Source organism: Galeopterus variegatus, unplaced genomic scaffold (assembly GCF_000696425.1).
Source record: "Galeopterus variegatus unplaced genomic scaffold, G_variegatus-3.0.2 Scaffold4207, whole genome shotgun sequence".
Lineage (NCBI taxonomy): Eukaryota > Metazoa > Chordata > Mammalia > Dermoptera > Cynocephalidae > Galeopterus > Galeopterus variegatus.
The window spans coordinates 172,425-191,828 of NW_007730318.1; the positions used below are offsets into that span (position 1 = coordinate 172,425).

The window sequence follows — 19,404 nt, forward strand, 5'->3', positions numbered from 1 at the left end:
TTGCCGGTCCCCGGTCCGGTACGGGGGCAACACTGAGGGTTGCGATCCGTTGCCGGACACGGAAAAAAGATAAAAGACAAAAAAAAAAAAAAGACTGAGACCTAATCATAGAACACATTCCGTCCCCACACAGTTTACCACCACATCAAGAGCGCTCATGTATAATAACAGGGGATTACTGCTTAAAGAGCTAGATTCCTCAGACTCTACTTAAGGATTTGCTAGGAAAAGCCAAAGACAATGGCTAAGTAAAAACAAGGACACTAGAGGAAATGTTAGCCTCTGGCACCAATGTTACAGCAAACAGTAAACACAGCTAGCTCCTACCCAAATAAACTTAAATCTCCTACTAAAGGCCTATCTACTGCAGTTCCTTTTACCTAATATATCATGTTCAGCTTTCAACAAAAAATTTCAAGGTATACTAGAAGACAAAAAGCACAGTCTGAGTGAACAAAGCAAGCAACAGAACAAGACTCAGATGTGGCAGAGATTTTGGAATTATTATACTGGGAATTTAAAATAACTATGATTAATATGGTAAGGGCTTTAATGGAAAAAACAGGACAAAAAGAAAGAACAGATTGGTGGTGTAAACAGAAAGATGGAAAGTAAGAAAGAATCAAAAGGAAATGCTAGAAATCAAAAATATTGTAATTTTGAAATGAAGAATGTCATTGAGGAGCCATCAGTAAACTGTACATAGCCAAGGAAACAATCAGTGAGTGTGAAGATATCTCAACAGAAACTTTTAAAACTGAAACACAAACAGAAAAAGAATAAAAAAGAGAGAGTAGAATATCCAAGAACTGTGAAACAATTACAAAAGGTTTAACATACATGCAATGTGAATACCAAAAGGAAAGGAAAGGCAGAAAGTAACAGAAGAAATATTTGAAGTAATAATGACTGAGAATATTCCAAAATTAAAGACAGACACCAAAACAAAGATCCAGGAAGCTCAGAGCACATCAAGCAGGATAAATACAAAAGAAAAAAAGTGGTGGACTAATGGGTTCAATACTGTGCTATATACCCTAAGTGAATCCTTGTGCAGTATATGCATGCATTGAAACAATACACTGTGCCCAACAAATATGTACAAGTAAATGTTAAAATATTTTGAATTAAAAAAACATTACATCTAGGCATGTTATATTCAAACTGCAGAAGAAAAGAAACAATAAAAATTAGAGCAGAAAAAGTTGAAATTAAAACAGGAAAACAATAGAGAAAATCAATGAAGCCCAAAGTCAGTACTTTGAAAAGATTGATAAAATTGATAAATCTCTAGCCAGGCTAATCAAAACAAAAAAAGAGAGAGAGAGAGAGAGAGGAGACACAAATTACTAATATCAGAAATGAAACAAACAATCCAATTTAAAAATGGGCAAAGGAACTGAATAGACATTTCTCAAAGTAAGACATACAAATGACCAACAGTTATATGTGAAAATGCTCAACATCACTAATCATCAGGGAAATGCAAATCAAAACCACATTGAGATATCACCTCACCCCACTTAGACTGGCTATTATCAAAAAGACAGAGAATAACAAATGTTAGCAAAGATGCAGAGAAAGTAGAACTCTTCTACACTGTCTGTGGGACTGTAAATTAGTACAGCCATTATGGAAAACAGAATAGAGAGCAAGTACTACCATGTGATTCAGCAATCTCACTTCTGGGTATATACCCAAAGGTATGGAAATCATCATGTCAAAGGGATACCTGCACTCCCATGTGCATTGCAGCCCTATTTACAATAGCCAAGATATGGAACTAACCTAAATGTGCATTGATGGATGACTGGATAAGGAAAATGTGGTATATACACTAAATGGAATACTACTCAGCCATAAAAAAGACGGAAATTCTGCCATTTTCAGCAACATGGACAGGCTTGGAGAAAATTATGTTAAGTGAAATAAGCAAAGCACAGAAAGGGAAGTATGTCCTCACTCATAAGTGGGAGGAAAGAAAAGAAAAAACAGAAAGAAAGAAAGGGACAAGAAAAGAAAGAAAGAGAAAGAAAGGTCACAATAATACATTGACCTTTCAGGAGAAAACAGAACTGTGGTTACTAGAGGTGGGAATGGGTGGGGGGGTTAGGGAGAAATTGGCTAATGGACACAAATAATGCCTATGTTTTGTAATGATGAATATCTTAATTATCCTGATGTGATCATCACATTTTGTACATAAGTACTGATAGTCAACTCTGTACCCCACGAACATGTATAATCAATTATGCTTCAGTTAAAAAAAATCCAAAAAAATAAAATAAATGAAAGAGGGGCCATCATTACCATTCCCATGGACATTAAGAGTATAATAAAAGAATATTTTGAACAACTCTATGCCCACAAATATGATAATGTAGATGAAATGGACCAATTCTCTGAAAGATATTGTAGTAGATTGACTTGTGTCCCCCCAAAACTCCTTGAAGCTTGAATTGTGTCCCCCAAGTTTTATGTATTAGAAATTTAGCCTCCATTGTGACTGTTAAGATGGTGGGAAATCCTTTTACGGTAATTGAAAGGTGAAGCCTTAAAGAGGTGATTGGATTGTAGGATTGTGCTGTAGTGAATGGATTAAAAATGGTGGTCAGGGGTATGGTTCTAAGGGCTTTAAAAGAAAAGAGGCTGCCTTTCTCTCTCTCTCTGCTCTGTTCTCTCTGCTTCCACCATCTTGCAATGTGAGACCCCTGGGTCACTGTTGCCACCGCCAGATGGACTTTGGACTTCACAGCCTCAGAAACTGTAAGCAATAAATTTCGTTTTTCTTTATAAATCACCCAGTCTCAGGTATTCCGTCATAGCAACACAAAGTACCAGTTCACAGATAGTTTCACTAGTGAATTGCACCAGACATCAAAGAAACAAATGATACCAGTTCTCTACAATCTGTTCCAAAAAATAAAAGCAGAGTGATCACCTTCTGATTCTTATGAGGACTGCACTATTCTAAAACAAAACCAGGCAGACATATCATGAAAGGAAAATTACTGACCAATATTTCCGATGAACATAAATATAAAAATCCTCAGCAAAATATTAACAAATCAAATCCAATAATGTACTAAAAGAATGATAAACCATGAACCAAATGGGATATTTTCCAGGTATGTAAGGTTTTTCAGCATTTAATAATTGATTAATATAATCCATTACATCAACAGACTAAAGACAAAAAATCATATGAACATATCAATAGATGCAGAAAAAGCTTTTAACAAAATCCAGCACCCATTCAGGATAAACACTCTCAGTAAACTAAGAATACCGGGGAGTAATGAATAGGTAGAGCACCAGGGGGGTTTTAGGGCAGTGAAACATGTCACTATGCATTTGGCAAAACCCACAAAACTGTATGATACAACGATGTTCCCTTATGTAAGGTATAAGCTTTACTTAATAATAATGTACCAATAGTAGCTCATCAATTGTAACATTAATGCAAGACATTAATAATAGGGGAAACTGTTGCGGTGGCGGGAGAGGATACATGGGAACTCTGCACTTTTGGTTCAATTTTTCTGAAGCTCAAAACTGTTTAAAAAAAATAAAGTATATTAATTAAAAATAAATTTAAAAGGAATAGTTCTCATATAGGGAAAATAAAAAAGCACACATCTAAAGCAGTCTCTGAAGCTGCAAGCCAGGATTAGGGATTTGGTAGCAGACTCATCTCCTTCATTGTAACCAGCAAAGAGGATTGACCTTTGACTTGTGGCACATTCCAGAATATGCCAAGATGTGTCTTACCTCTCTACCTTTGCTGTTCTCTCCTCTAGGAAAGCCTTTCTTGTACTGTTTTCCAAGATCAAGTGCCACCTCCTCATTAAAATTTTCCCTAATCACCCCAGGCAGTCTGAGATATCTCCATGTTCCCATTTGTTCTTGTACTTATTTGCAGTGAAGCATTTATCACATTGTATTGCTATTATCTATGTCTTTATTTCCCCAGTAGCCTATAAATTTCTTGATGATGGGACTTGGATATATTTATAATATATTCATGTTTTTACTAACACATAGTGTTAATTTAATAAATGTTTGGATGAAAGTTTAAATAAAGAAGAACAAAAACAAACAAAAAAGACAGAAACAAGACTTAACTACATTTGCTTCATATTCTGGATAAACGAGAACCTTTCTGGGGAATAGTCCAAATATTTATCAGTCAGTGTGGCAGTATTGCCTAGGTACCAATAAGTCAGAACTTTTCTGTAACTTAGTATCCTCATCCGTAAAATGGAGATTTACATCATAGTTTATTGAAAAGATTAGTGTCATTAACATATGTAAATTGCCCATATGTTCAAACCATTTAATAAATATGAGTTTTACTATTAAAAATATACTATGTAGTCATTGCAATATATACATACTAAATAGCTCATTATCTAGACTATCAGCTCCTTGATGGCAGGAATAATAATATTTTACACACCAGTATAGCTATGACATGAACGGTTTGGCTCATTAGACGGAATCCAATATGTACTTGTTTAAAAGAATGGTAAGTAACTGGAGGAGGGAAGGAAGGAAGGAGATAGAGGGAGGGAGGGAGGGAAGGTGGAAGCATTTGCACAGATCAGCACTGTCCAGTAGAATTTTCTGCAGTGATGAACATTTTCTTTATCTGTGCTAACCCATAAGGGACTCATATGTGACTACTGAACACTCGAAATGTATGTAGGATAACTGAAGAACTGAATTTTTAATTTTATTTAATTTTAGTTCCTTTAAATTTAAAAATAGCCTAATGTGGCTAGTGGCTACTCTATCAAACAGTACAGATATATATTTTTTTCTCAATTGAGACAATTCAATGTTTTTAAAAATTTATTGAGTAAGTCATTATTGAGGATCTTCTACATTTAAAATACTATTTTTGAATGTTCTTGATATTAAGGAACTAAAAGTCTGTGCTCCTCCTCTTGGAAATTCATTTGAAAGAGAAAAAATGTGTATTGAGGAATTAAGGAACAACAAAAATGTAACCTATATACATAACCTGTAGACACTACTTTCAACAGTTAAGGCTATAAAAAAAAATTAGTTATAAGTACAGAAGTGGAAAGAGGTTAATAAATATATGGAGAGGTCTTAAAAATGAATGGAATAAGGATATTATATGTGGCCTAAAACTTATTTTTATTCTTACCTACCAAAAAGTCTAAATATTAATAGTGCCTTAGCAAGGTTTCAACTAACATTCTGAGCCAATATTATTTTACTCACCCTGACACAATTCGGACAGTTTGAGGCCTGTATTTTAATAAATGTCCACAGCCAACTAAAAACGTTCATTATTGAAGGAAAGCTCAGCAGTTGAAAATGATCGCACAAAATTTTAATAGAAATTCCAAGATATCTATGGACTTCTGATTAATATATTTCAATTTAAGCGGAAAACATTTTTTTATCTTCTGGGGAAACCTTAGTTTCTAAGAGTTTAACACTTCTTAATGAATAACAAGACATCAGTGTGGCTCCAAATTTAGCTTCTTTCCTGAATCACTTGTTTTTGTTTGTTTGTTTGGTTGGGTTTTTTTAATTAAATTATAAGGCTCCTCTTGATTCAGGGGTTGGCATGAGCCTGGAAATCTGTATTCTTAATAAACTCCGCAAGTGATTTTTATTACCCAAGCAGGGTGGAACCCACTGTTTTTTAAGAACTCACAAGTCCTGTTATCCATTGCTTTCCCACAGCTAATGCTGAGGGACTGAAAAGAACCTACCACTTCTGCAGTTCCCTACCGTTCTGCCCATTTCCAGCGTTCTCATTTCCCATCCCACTCTCCAACACACACACAAATAGACGTTTTCCCTACATCATTTGTGTGACTCTGGAGCATGACTGTGTACTCCAGACATGTGAATGGACTCTAAACTTGACAAAGATCTTCGTATTACACTATAAAACAGAACCCCTTTAATTTCAACATCTATTTTTTAATTTATATTTTAATATCTCTTCTTTCTTTTGTTGACCATTTGGTATTATTCTGGATTTGGGATACTTAGCAGTTCTTATCATTAAAGAAAGATTGTTTGGGGGGCGGGGGCTGACCCGTTAGCTCAGTTGGTTAGAGCATTGTGCCGGTAACACCAAGGTCCAGGGTTTGATCCCTGTACAAGACAGCAGCAAAAATAAAGGAAGGATTGTTTTGGTTACTTCTAGTATGGACTCCATTTTGTTTTCCAGATAGCTTACATATGCTATCTTCAACCAGGAACTTAAAACCAGCAATGCCTTAGTTATAACAATTTGGACTTGGGTAGACATTTGCCATAATCCAGAACTTAAGGCCCCATCTCTCCAGATCACAAACACTTGATCTAGATCTCTAGCTTTCAGTCAGAAATGTCACATTAAATCCAACTCATTAAATAAATATATAACGTATGTAAGCCACCTGGCCATTGTGTGTTTAATAGACGTTAGAGTTTGAAGAAAATTTTATTTTACATTAGATGCTCTCTGTCAATCCCTGATAAAGCCTGAAGTTCAAATTCTGATGATTAATTTTTGTTTCCTTTGTTCTTGCTCTTTCGATATCTTATGCAATTTTGATTTGCTATTTTCTCTCTAGGGTTCTTTCTTAAAAGAAGAATCATTGTCAACAGCTTAAGCAAAGCCCTGCAGTAATCAAAACAGTGTATATTCACTGGATAAAGAAAACTAGGGAGGAATAATATAAAGAAGAGCATTTTTTTCTTGGGGCTGAATTTCTTTACCTATCTGCTAACTGAAAAGAACTAACTAGGTGGTAGAATTCTGTAATTGTTCACAAGGTGGTTTGTGTATGCTAGGCTAAGGGTTTTTTTTTTTTTCTTCCAAAATTGCCTAATAACAAACAACAACAACAAAAAATAGGTAACAGCAGATGTCTCCAAATAGTGGATATTATATTGTTATTTTTGTTGTTTTTCTTTGTGCTTTTTCTATTTCCCACCACTCTTCCATGATGATTTTAAACAAGGAACATTAATATTTTTGAAGAAGGTTTTATTTTATTTTATTTATTTTTTGAAGAAGCTTTTATTATGAAATGGAAAAACCAGTTAGAAGAAATATAAAAATGATTTTCTAAAACAAAACTGGCACTTTGAAAACCTGAAATCCACTTAAACTTTGATTGAGATGTTTTTATTTTGTTCTGGGTTTCTTGCTCTATAATGAAATAATGGTATGTGGTTGCATATAATTATAAAACTTGAACTTGCCTCCCAATATCAGTAGCTACTTTATGGATATGTTTTCAACTCAAAAGAATTTTAGCAAAGTCGCAAAGCTCTGCTCCAATTCTCTGATGGATAATTTCATAACATTTTGATTTTATTTATTCATTATTTTGGCAGTTGACCAGTATGGAGATCTGAACCCTTACCTTGGTGTTATAACACCATGCTCTAACCAACTGAGCCAATCTGCCAGCCCAATTTTAAAACATTTTTAAACTGTACACATTTCCAAATATCATAGAAGGAAATATTAAAATACTAAAATCCCATTGAAGAGATATTGCTAAAATATATGCCAGAGGCACAGGTTTCAGAAACAGTTATGTTTAATATCTTTATTAATTAGCTAGAACATGACTAAAGCAATCTATTAATGACATTCCTCAGTTATGTTCCACTGGGAGATGTAGATACTAATGAATACTAAAATTACCCAGGAGATGCAATAAATAGAACTCTAAATATGTTACTCATATGCTGTTTTTTAAATGTCAGCTATCTTGAGATATCATCTTGTTTCCTTTGTATTTGATAATGCTTTGAAATTCAGCATTTAAGAAAGTAAATTGACTGCATCAACATGCTTCTAATCACCTGTACACCTTGAGTCCAAACCACAAGATAAATCCTCAGTTTGTGTTACAGCTTTGCCTAGGAAATTGTTTTAGTTTTTAAATTCATGTGAACTGTTAAGAGAAAAATGGATATATTTTCAACTGTATCCCTCGTGGCTTCTACGGGCATCTCTGGCTCGTTGCTGAGTCCCTATCTCCATTTCCTGCCTTTGTCTTTCCCAGATAGATCTACTATGTGTGTCCTCTGCAGGAACACAGCCTTCTCCAGTTTCTGAACTAATCATCAAAAGAATAGCAGGAGGAATATTAACCACCTCAGTCCCAGCATCCAGAGGATCTCAGAACTACGTCTTTTAAAAGACGTAGTATCCTGTACCACTTGAATGAATTGCAGGCACTTGTGTAGCTTCCACATTACCACATTCCCTTGCCACTCCCATTATGTAAAGCCAGTTCATAGGATATAATTTCTCCCCTGTTGCTTCCAAACATTCCCTCTCTCCACTAGGGCTGAACACCTTCCCTGTACTCACACCTTTTTAAATTAGGTTCCCTGAAGTTTGGCCGATTCGAGCCTATTTCCCCATTGAAAGCTTGAGGACTGAGAAAATATACATCTACTTTCTTTTCAGTAGCCCTAATACATTATCATTCTTTGGGAAATCTAGGGTGACATATGTTTAACATGACCCTTAGACTATGTCTGACAATGATCAGGCATCTCAAGAAAGTTTTGTATGTGGTTGAGCCCTGTTGACTCTAAATTGAATTTTTGGAAAAGTACCTGAAGAGCTGATATTGTTACTTATTAAGTATATGTCCTTGCATCTTTATAGGTACTAAATCAGACATTTGGTTTTGAAAGTACCCCTGGCCTGTATTCTTGACGCTTCCAAGGGCCACCACACTTTGACTGAAAACATTCAGAAAAACATATGCTGAGGATCTGCCAGGAAAATCCACAAAGTGTTTTGTGTTAAAGTCTTGAGATCTGAAGTGGAAAAAAATAATGGCAGTGGAGGCATGCTTTCCATTGTCAAATAGGTTTAGAAAACTCATTATACTATATTACCCCTCTTGGAGTTTCCCAGCACATATTGGCACATTGAGGGTTCTGGAAAGTCTTGCAGTGATAACAAAACCAGGAACTAAAACATATGTAACTTTGTTTAGGTCAGCTTACTCTAAAATGATTTTTTCAGTAGTGCCTAATATTATCGCAGTCTGTATTTTTGGAATTGCTGATGTAAACACCATTCCAGCATTGATTGCGAGGTATATTTGATTCCTTGTAATGATGTCTCAGCAAGAGATATTTATTGCCATCAATCCCTCCCCAACTCCCTTCCAGGTCCTCAAACTTGCTTTTATCCAAGCACCATAATTTCTTCATGTATCTGAGTCTCCAATATGAACTAAAAATAATGTAACTCCAGAAGAGAGGGACCTCCGTGTCCTGCTCTGCCTCTGCTGTGAGGTCTGGGAGGCCAAATCAGAGTTTCAAGCTGAAGTCTCTCTCTTCCTTCTCAAGTAGTTTTGCCAGGCATCTTATATGTAGAAAACAGGTCCTGTTTTTCTTGTTCTATACTATTTTCTCCTGGGGTGACTCAAGAAGGTGAGGTCCTTTTTCTGAAGGATCCCAGTTCAGCAGAGGGAGGAATTCCAGACTCTGACAGGAGTCAAGGTAAGGACCCAGAATGAGAAGTGAAAAGACCGCCCACCCCAGAATAGAAGATGCCCTACAGAGTCATGCCCCAGATATCAACAATGGGGGCCTCAGACATGGATGGCCATATGAGATGTTCCCTCACTTCCTCCTAGGCATCTCAGAGAGGTGATAGCCTTGGTTGGAGAGAGGGTATAAGGTCAGCAGAGGGAGTGTCCTAAGACCTACCTGGAGTCACAGTGAGAACCCTGAATGAGGACTGATGGGATTGCCCACCCTAATACAGAAGGAACACACATAGAACCCAAATCTTCCTGCCCTACTATGAGCCCTGGGAAGTCTCTAGCTGGGCTGAATGGCTGCACCAAAAAGAGCCTTCTCACTTTCTCCTGCAGGTACTTATAGGACAGGGCAGAAAACTTGTGAGACCCTAGAGTACTGCCCCTAGAAAAAGTGAGGTGGAGGTGGCCTTTGTCGGAGCCAACACAGTTGAGTTTACCAGCAAAAGCCACTCACATCCTCTTTCTCTTTCTTAGGTTATGGTCCCTTATTACCATGCTTTCTACCCACACTTCTACTCCTGCCTACCACCAGCATCAAGAGATATAATGCCTTTGTGTCAGAAGCATCAGCACTGTACACATAAGCAAAGCCTTCAGGCCCACAGGGAGATACAAATCCAGAAGTGTCCACAGGCATCTCATCAGGTATATCAGAGGAGGACTCAGAGGTCAAGATTAGGAGGAAAGTCAGAGAACCCTGCTGGCTTTACCAGACACTGAGAATTGGGCCAGACACCTTCTAGACTAGAAAGTGGCTTTGTTGGTAAATTCCCTGGTGTTCATTTACCAAAAGAAAGAGCCCATCACAAAAACAGACATGATGAAGGATGCCCTAATAGAGTATAAGAAGCACTTCCTGAGATTCTCGGAAGAGCCTCTGAACTCGTGAAGCCAGTCTTTGGGGTTGAGGTCAAAGAGACCACTCCTGTGCCTTTGTCAGAAAACTGGACCTCACTTACAATGAGAGGCTGAGCTATGAAAGGGGCGTGGCTAAGATCAGCCTCCTGATGACTGTCCTGGGCCTGATATTCAGGAAGTGCAATTGCACCACTGAAGAGATATTTTGGAAAGAGCTGAATATAATGGACATATGTTCTAGGAAGAAGTACTTCATCTTTGAAAATCCCATGAAGCTCATCACCAGAGATATGGAGCAGAAAAGGTACCTGGAATACTGGCAGGAGCCCAATAGTGATCCTCCACACTATCAATTACTGTGGACTCCAAGAGCCCACACTGAAACCAGAAAGATGAAAATCCTGGGGTTTTGGGCTAAGGTCAAGATACTGTCCCTGTTGCCTTCCTATCCCATTATGAAGAGGCTTTGAGAGATGAGGAAGAGAGCCTCAGCCAGAGTTGAAGCCAGGACTGATACTAATGCCACAGCCAGGACATGTTCCACAGCTGTGTTCAGCAGCTCCTCCTACTCCTCTGAGGTAGATTGCTCAATTTGTGTTTGAAGTGGGCAGTGTTCTAAGTAATAAGAGGGTCAGGGTAGAGATAGAGGGTACACAGTGCATTTCTTCTTTGTTTTCCTTCTCTGTATAGGTAGTTTGTAGACTTATTTACCTATTGGTATTTTTCAAATGTTGTTCCTTTTAATAGAAGATTTATCTAGCTTCAGAAACTAAGTTTTTCAATGCCCATATTTATTATTGTTTAACAGGTTTAAGAATAAGAGTTTTGGTATTTAGTAAAACAGATTGAAAATCCTTAATTTTTTTTCCTGTAATATACACAGATAACATAGCAGTGTAATAAGTATTTTCTTGGAAATGTGAAAAAAACCTCACATTCAAATAGTTGAGATCATAAGATAGAGAAAAAATAAAAAAGATAAGAGGAGGTTAATTCTTAATTCGCCTTATTCCTCTAAGTATTTCTTTTTGTAAAATTAAAAGGTATATACCTGGATTAGTCTGGCTTACTAAATAATGTAGGATAAATTAAATTTTAATAATTTAGGTCTTATTCATCAGCTGTCTTATTCCCCAAATATTAATTAAACATTTGCTCTTTGGAACGCTCCATGTTAGCATTGGGGATGGCAAGAAAAAAATAAAAGATCAAGCTACTGTCCATATAATTTTAGAAATTAGGAGCAGCTATAATATAAAAAGATGGTGAAATTCTCAGATCTAAAGGACAAGGTTAAAAAAGAAAGGGGGGGGAGTAAGATAGGGAGGAGGTTCCAGATGAGAATGTGAAGTGTAAATGCTCTGAGACAAGGCAGTCTGAAGTCTTAGCAAACTGCAAGTCCCTCAGTGGGAGTGATTTGAAGTGAGGCCGCAGGGTGGGCTGAATGAGGCCTCGGGAGTGGTGAGCAGTAGCCAGAACCTCACAGGGGGTGTCTCAGAATTGAGAGACAAAGCTTGGAATGGGAAACAGTTCTTAACAGTTACTTTGGAATCATGGATAAACCACAGGGAATTTCCAACTGGAGCAGAAATGAAAGGGGTCCTGTGCTCTTGTCCTACCACAGTTGAACACAATGCACAAGCTAAGTGTTCTATGAACATCATCTCCAGGAAGTTTCTGAGAAATAAGGGTGATACTCCTTTAAGATGACGTGTTAAGAAGCCACTGGGCACTGGGCTGGGAGACCCAGAGTCTATTCCATTAAAGGGACATTCAAGCTAGGTTATTGTGTGCGTAATTTGACAAACTCCCCACAAGTTCTAGGTTTTTGGTGCTGGTTAAATTTAGGAAAATAAAGGTGATTTAGATGGAAGGGCCACTGGGAGGGAGGAAAATTGTTGGTCATTGACACGAATTTTAGGATCTTTGTGTTGCATCTAGTTGAGGAAGTCTACCTTACATTGAATAATATATCATGTAATGGGGAAATATTACTTAGTTTTCCTTGCTAATTCACATTTTGGCTTATGGGGTTTTCTTTGTTCTAGAATTCTGCATATTCTCTGACAACTGCTGGATTAAAAAAAAATAATCCCAGTAGGATGGGTGGTATCATTTAGGTTCATATTAATCATAGTAATAACTGTAATGTTGAAGTCTCAATGCACACCAAGCACTGTGCCAGGCACTTTACACACATTAACCACAAAACAGGACTTATCAAACCCATTTCACAGATGCAGAGCCTGAGGCTCACAGAGTTTGATAACATGCTCGAGTCCATATGCCTGGTGAGTGATGGGGCTGGATTAATCTAGAGCCCACACTGTTCTGTTCTTCCCAGTTTGAAGCCAACCTTGTGTCTCATAATTCAGTTTCCCTCTTTCTTTTCAAAATGTATCTAAGGCAATAAAAAGAAGGACTCCGTGCCCATACTGCTGGGTCATAATACATTCCCAGAGCAATGTGAATACCAAAATAATTTAGAGGCATGAATAAAGAAAAAAATAATACTTGGTGACAATATGATCATCTCCAAATGAAATGTCAGGTAATGTAAAAAAAATCAGAGGCTCCCAAAATCATCCCAGACAGCCCCTTCCCTGTAGAAAATAAATCTATCAGAACAGAATTTATATGAGACTCTAAGTATGGCCAGAAGGAAAAGATCAGCACGTTTTTTTCTCTGACAGCCCACCACCTGTCCTGGGGCCCCTGTCGTGTGCTTCAGTTTCTCCATCTTTCATCACTCCTGGGACGGGGACACCTTCTCTTCAAGGTTTGCAACAGAAAAACTGGCCATGTTTGCAGGTATGTGTCATTTCTCAGGAAGCCTTTAATCCAAAAGATAGGAGCCAAGATGACCACAAGGTCAAAGGACTTGGAAGACCTGCATCCCAGAATATAGGGTTCACACACAAATCGGCTCCCATCTGCTATCAGATGTAGATGTTTTCAGACAGAGCTGTCAGGCTGAGCATCACTCACTTAATCCTCAGGCTGTCAGGGACTTCAAATCTTTGGTCTAAGAAGGACAACCGCAGGCCAGTAGCGGGAGGAGTCCCAGTCTCTGATAGATATGAAGGTGAGGACCTTGAATGAGAATAATGAATAGACCCAGCCAGAACACTGGGGTGCTATAAAGTCCAGGTCAGGCTGTCAGCCTTTCAGGATCCAGAACAGTCCTGCCTGCACCATGACTTCCAATTCAGAGGTCCCCAAGAGATAAGTACCTTGATCTGATGGTAGCAGCCTCAGGACAGCAAAGAGTGGAGTACCCCAATACTGGTCAGGTTTCGAGGTGAGGACACTGAAGAAAAATGAGGGAATCACTCACCCCAGAACAGAGGTGCCCCACGAAATTCCCCAATGCTATTGGCCCTGGAATGCCCAGGACAGAGTTGGAGTTGTGAGATGGAGCAGGCCAGTCAATTTGCCAGCAGTGTCTCATAGAAGTTGAAGACCTTGGACTAGTGGGGAAGGTACCAAGTCTGCAGAAAGACAAAACTCAGACCCTAACAGAAGTCAAGGTGAGAACCTAAATGTTATGGAGCCAAACACGGCCCCATGCTGTTTTAAGCCCTGGGAGGCCCCCAAAGAGCCACCACTGAGGAGTCCTCTCATTTCATCTATATGGTCTCAGAAAGGGAAGGGTATTTGAAGAAGGTGGCCCCACTTCTGCAGGGGGAAGAGTTTTGGAAAAACCAGAGTCAAAGTGAGGAACCTGAGTGCTGAAGCGAGGACCTCTCCCCAAAAGAGGGCGGCTCACAAAGTCCCGCACCTGCTGTCAGGCCTCTGCAGCTCAGGCAGGGGTGGCTGTGTGTGGCGTGCCCAGATTTCCTCTCTAGGGACTCAGGGAGGTAAGGGCTTTGTTTGGAGGGTGGCGGACGCTGGTCACTAGAGGGAGGAATCCCAGGCTCCACTAAAATATCAAGGCAATGACCCTAAGTGTGGACCTAGGGACCACCGACTCCAGATCAGCAGGGCCCAAGGTGTTCCACCCCTGCTGTCAGCCCTGCGAGGCCCCGGGCAGCCAGAGCCGGATGAGGCTCACCCTTGTTTCCGCTTCTCTGAGAGACGGGGTGACTGAGAGGCGGGGTGTCGGAGAGGCGCCGCGTCTGAGAGGTGGGGTGTCAGAGAGGCGCCGCGTCTGAGAGACCAGGCGTCCAGTCTGTAGAAGGTGACTTCCCAGGACTGGTCTGGAGTGAAGGTGAGGACCCGAAATATGGACTGAGGGGACCAACACCCACCCACAATCAGGCAGGCCCTCAGTAAGTACCGTCCCTGTGGTCGGCCCTGGGAGGCCCTGGAAGGCAGGATGTGGCTCATCCTCACTTCCGCTTTTCTGAAAGGTGGGGTGTCTGAGAGGGCAGCGTCTGAGAGGCGGGATGTGAGCGGCACGGCATCTAAGAAGTAGGGGTGTCTGAGAGGCCAGGTATCCAGTGTGCAGAGAGTGACTTCCCAGTACTGATCCAGAGTCAAGGTGAAGACCCTAAATGTGGACTGAGGGGACCACCACCCACCCACAATCAGGTGGGCCCTCACTAAGTCCCGTCCCTGCAGTTGGCCCTGGGAGGCCCCGGCAGCCACAGCTGGATGTGGCTCACCCTTGTTTCCATTTTTCTAAAAGGTGTAGTGTGTGAGAAGTGGCGCGTCTGCGAGGTGGAGTCTGAGAGGCATGGCGTCTGAGAAGCGGGGCTTGTGAGAGGCCGGGTGTCCAGTCTGCAGAGTGTGACTTCCCAGGACTGGTCTGAGGTCAAGGTGAGGACCCTAAATTTGGACTGAGGGACCACCACCCACCCACAACCAGGCAGGCCCTCACTAAGTCTCGGTCCTGGGAAACCCCGGGAGGCTGGATGTAGCTCATGCTTGCTTTCGCTATGCTGAGTGGCGGCGTCTTAAGAGTCGTGCAGTCTGGTCTGCCGGGGGTAACTTTCCAGGCCTGGTCTTAGGTCAAGGCGAGGACCCTAAATGTGGACTGAGGGAACCACCACCCACCCACAATCAGGCAGGCCCTAACTAAGTCCCGTCCCTGAGGTCGGCCCTGTGAGGCTCTGGGACATGGGATGTGGCTCATCCTCGCTTCCAGTTTTCTGAGAGGCGCAGCGTCACAGAGGCCCCAGGAGGCCCCAGGAGGCCGGATGTGGCTAATCCTCGCTTCCGCTTTTCTGAGAGGCGGGGTGTCTGGGAGTCACAGAGTCTGGGAGTCGTGTAGTCCGGTCCATCAAGGGTGACTTCCCAGGACTGGTCTGAAGTCAAGGTGAGGACCCTGAATGTGGAATGAGATGACCACCGCTCACCCACAACAAACAGGGTCGCACTAAGTCTCACCCCTGCGGTCCGCCTTATGAGGTCCCGGGAGATCTGCCCAGCAGAGTTCTGCCTGAAAAGTCTCAGCAACTGGTGGGCCTTTATCTAAGGGAGTACCCCTGATTTTGCATAAGGAGGAGACCTAGGTCCTAACTAGAGTCAAGGTGAGGGCCCTGAGGGCTAAATGAGGGAATCTCTCCCTAGTGAATGTAACAAAGCAAAGCCGAGCCACTGCACTCGGTTCTGGGAGGCTCTGGTGTGTGGAGTTACTGACTTTCCTATCTAGAAATTCAGGGAGGTGAGGGCTTTGCTTGCAGGCTGGTGGACTCAGGTCAGTAGAGGGAGGAATTCCAGGTTCTCATGAGATACCAAGGTGTGGACCCTGAGTGTGGATTGAAGGGATCACCTCTTATCTGTAACAAAGGGGGCCCCATAAGTCCTGCCTCTGTGGTTGGCACTGGGAGGCCTCGGGAAAGCTGTCTGGGAGAGTTCTGCCTGGAAAGTGTCAGGGAGGGAGGGAAGTACCTTGGTCTTAGGACTTAGTCGTCATTCTGCAGATGGTGGAGACCTAGGCCTTAACTGGAGTCAAGGTGAGAACTGTGAGGGCTAATAAGCGGACCTCTACCCAAAAGAGGGAGCCACACTGAGCTCTCATGAGATACCAAGGTGAGGACCCTGGTCCCCATAATTCCTGCCTCTGTGGTTGGCACTGGGAGGCCTCGGGAAAGCTGTCTGGGAGAGTTCTGCCTGGAAAGTGTCAGGGAGGGAGGGAAGTACCTTGGTCTTAGGACTTAGTCCTCATTCTGCAGATGGTGGAGACCTAGGCCTTAACTGGACTCAAGGTGAGAACTGTGAGGGCTAATAAGCGGACCTCTACCCAAAAGAGGTAGCCACACTGAGCAGTGCCCCTGCACTGGGCTCTAGGAGGTCTCAGGCAGAGTAGACAAATTTGGAGTAACCTCACTTCCCCTCTAAAGACTAAAGGATTTGAGGGCCATATTCAAGGCCCACATCTGCTGTCCAGCAATAAGAGGCTTAGGGTAGAGCTGACAGGCTGAGATGCCCTTATTTTTTCCAGAGGTCGTCTCAGGGAGGTGAAGGCCTTGGTCTAATGGGATAGGCCCAATTCATCAGAGGTACCCAGTCCCTAACAGGTTTTAAGGCTGTGACACTGAGTAATGATGAGGGCACCCCTCCCAGAAAGGAGGGGGCCACAGAGAGGCCCACCCCTATTGTCAGACCTGGACATGATGATTCGCACTTAGTTTTCCCAGGGCATCACATAGAAGTAAGAGACCAGGTCACAGGGAACAGCCTCAAGTCAACACGAAAAGAATTTCCAAGTTGTTCCAGATGTCATGGTGAGAACCCTGAGGACTGTGGGGACCTTCCACCCCATATCAGTGAGGGCCACACAGAATTCTCCCTACTGTCAGCCCTGGAAGACCCCAGGCAGATACGTCAGGCAGAGGTGCCCATCAGTTCCCACTCAGGGGTCACAGAGAAATGAAGGTCTTGGTCTGAGGATGATAGTCACACAACAACAGAGGGAAGAATCTAAGGCCCTCTCAGTAGTCGAATTTATTGATTTATTATTTATTATTCATTTATTTTTATTATGAATATTCATGAGATACAAAGCTCATTGTCACCCCTCGTGCCCGTGATGTGAGGGCCAGATTCCTACTGGCAACATACCCATTACCAGAAATTACGTTTGTACCCTGTGTCCCCCGCCCAATTATCCCCCAACCTCCCTCCCCCTCCTCCTTTCCCCCCACTCTACTTTGTAGCCCTAGGAATGACTCCTCCATCTGTAAGACCAATACACTACTGTGGTCTTTCTTTCCTTCTTTCTCTCTTAGCTCCCACATATGAGTGAGCACATGTGGTATTTATCCGTCTGTGCTTTGCTTATTTCACTCAACATAAGTTTCTCCAGGTTCCTGCATGTTGTTGCAAATGGGAGTATTTCATTACTTTTTATGGCAGAGTCGTATTCCATGGTGTATATATACCACAGTTTCCTTAGCCAGTCATCCATCGGTGGACATTTAGGATGGTTCCATGTCTTGGCTATTGTAAACAGAGCTGCGATGAACATGGGTGTGCAGGTATCCTTTCGACATGATGATTTCCATTCCTCTGGGTATATACACAGAAGCTGGATTGCTGGATTGTATGGAATATCTATCTGTAGTTGTTTGAGAAACATCCATATTGTTTTCCATAGTGTTTATATTAATTTACATTCCCAACAACAGTGTAGGAGTGTTCCGTTCTCTCCACACCCTCACCAGCAATTTTTATTCACCATCTTTTTGATTATAGCCAGTCTAACTGGAGTGACGTGGTATCTCAGTGTAGTTTTACTTTGCATTTCCCTGATGACTAGTGATGTTGAGCATTTTTTCAGGTATCTGTTGGCCATTTGTATGTCTTCCTTTGAAAAATGTCTCTTCAGCTCCTTTGCCTATTTTTTAATTGGGTTATTTGTTTTTTTACTGTATAATTGCTTGAGTTCTATGTATATTCTGGACATTAATCCCTTGTCAGATGCATAGTTAGCAAAAATTTTCTCCCACTCCGTAGGTTGTCTTTTCACTCTGTTGATTGTTTCCTTTGCTGTGCAGAAGCATTTTGGTTTGATGTAGTCCCATTTGTTTATTTTTTCTTTTGCTGCTTGTGCTTTAGGGCTCATGTTCATAAAGCCTGTGCCCAGACTTAGTTGCTGAAGTGTTTCATTAGTCAAATTTAAATACTGAGTTGGGACCCTATGTGAGACCAGTTATCAAAGAGCAATAACCTGCCTGTCACAGCTCTCATTCTTCGGAAGGCCACATTTGCTCAAATGAATTTGCATTTTCCTGATGACTAGTGATGTTGAGCACTTTTTCAGGTATCTGTTGGCCATTTGTATGTCTTCCTTTGAAAAATGTCTCTTCAACTCCTTTGCCTATTTTTTAATTGGGTTATTTGTTTTTTTTACTGTATAATTGCTTGAGTTCTATGTATATTCTGGACATTAATCCCTTGTCAGATGCATAGTTAGCAAAAATTTTCTCCCACTCTGTAGGTTGTCTTTTCACTCTGTTGATTGTTTCCTTTGCTGTACAGAAGCTTTTTGGTTTGATGTAGTCCCATTTGTTTACTTTTTCTTTTGCTGCTTGTGCTTTAGGGCTCATGTACATAAAGCCTGTGCCCAGACTTAGTTGCTGAAATGTTTCATTAGTCAAATTTAAATACTGAGTTGGGACCCTATGTGAGACCAGTTATCAAAGAGCAATAACCTTCCTGTCACAGCTCTCAGTCTTCGGAAGGCCACATTTGCTCAAATAAGGCCACTCTCACTTACTTCTGTTGGATCTCAGGAAGGTTGGCTCTTGCTATGAGGACACAGGCCTCAGATCAAGATAAAGGGGAGCTCCCCTGCTGGGAGCCAAATTAAGAAATCTGAGTGAGGACTCGAGGAACCCAGCACTGAATAAAGATGTCAAATAATCCATCTCAACCTTTTGTTTTTAGCCCTAAAATGCACAGGGAGGGCTGTCAGGTTGCGCATGCCCCTTATTTTTTTAAATCAGACCTAAGGGAGGTGAGATCCTTAGTCTAAAGGATCATAGTCAGAAGAAGTGGATGATGCCAAACCTTATGTTGAGCCAAAATGAGGTCC

At 41.3% G+C, this 19,404-nt stretch overlaps 1 protein-coding gene across 1 annotated transcript in view; it reads left to right on the plus strand.

The window, feature by feature from the left end:
* The first annotated feature begins 15,062 nt into the window (after window positions 1–15,062).
* Window positions 15,063–19,404, plus strand: part of LOC103602580 (melanoma-associated antigen B4-like) — a 6,325-nt gene continuing 1,983 nt past the window's right edge. Inside the window, exon 1 of the mRNA XM_008586994.1 lies at window positions 15,063–15,182. The gene's annotated coding sequence lies outside the window, so the exon portion shown is untranslated. The remainder of the gene's footprint in view (window positions 15,183–19,404) is intronic.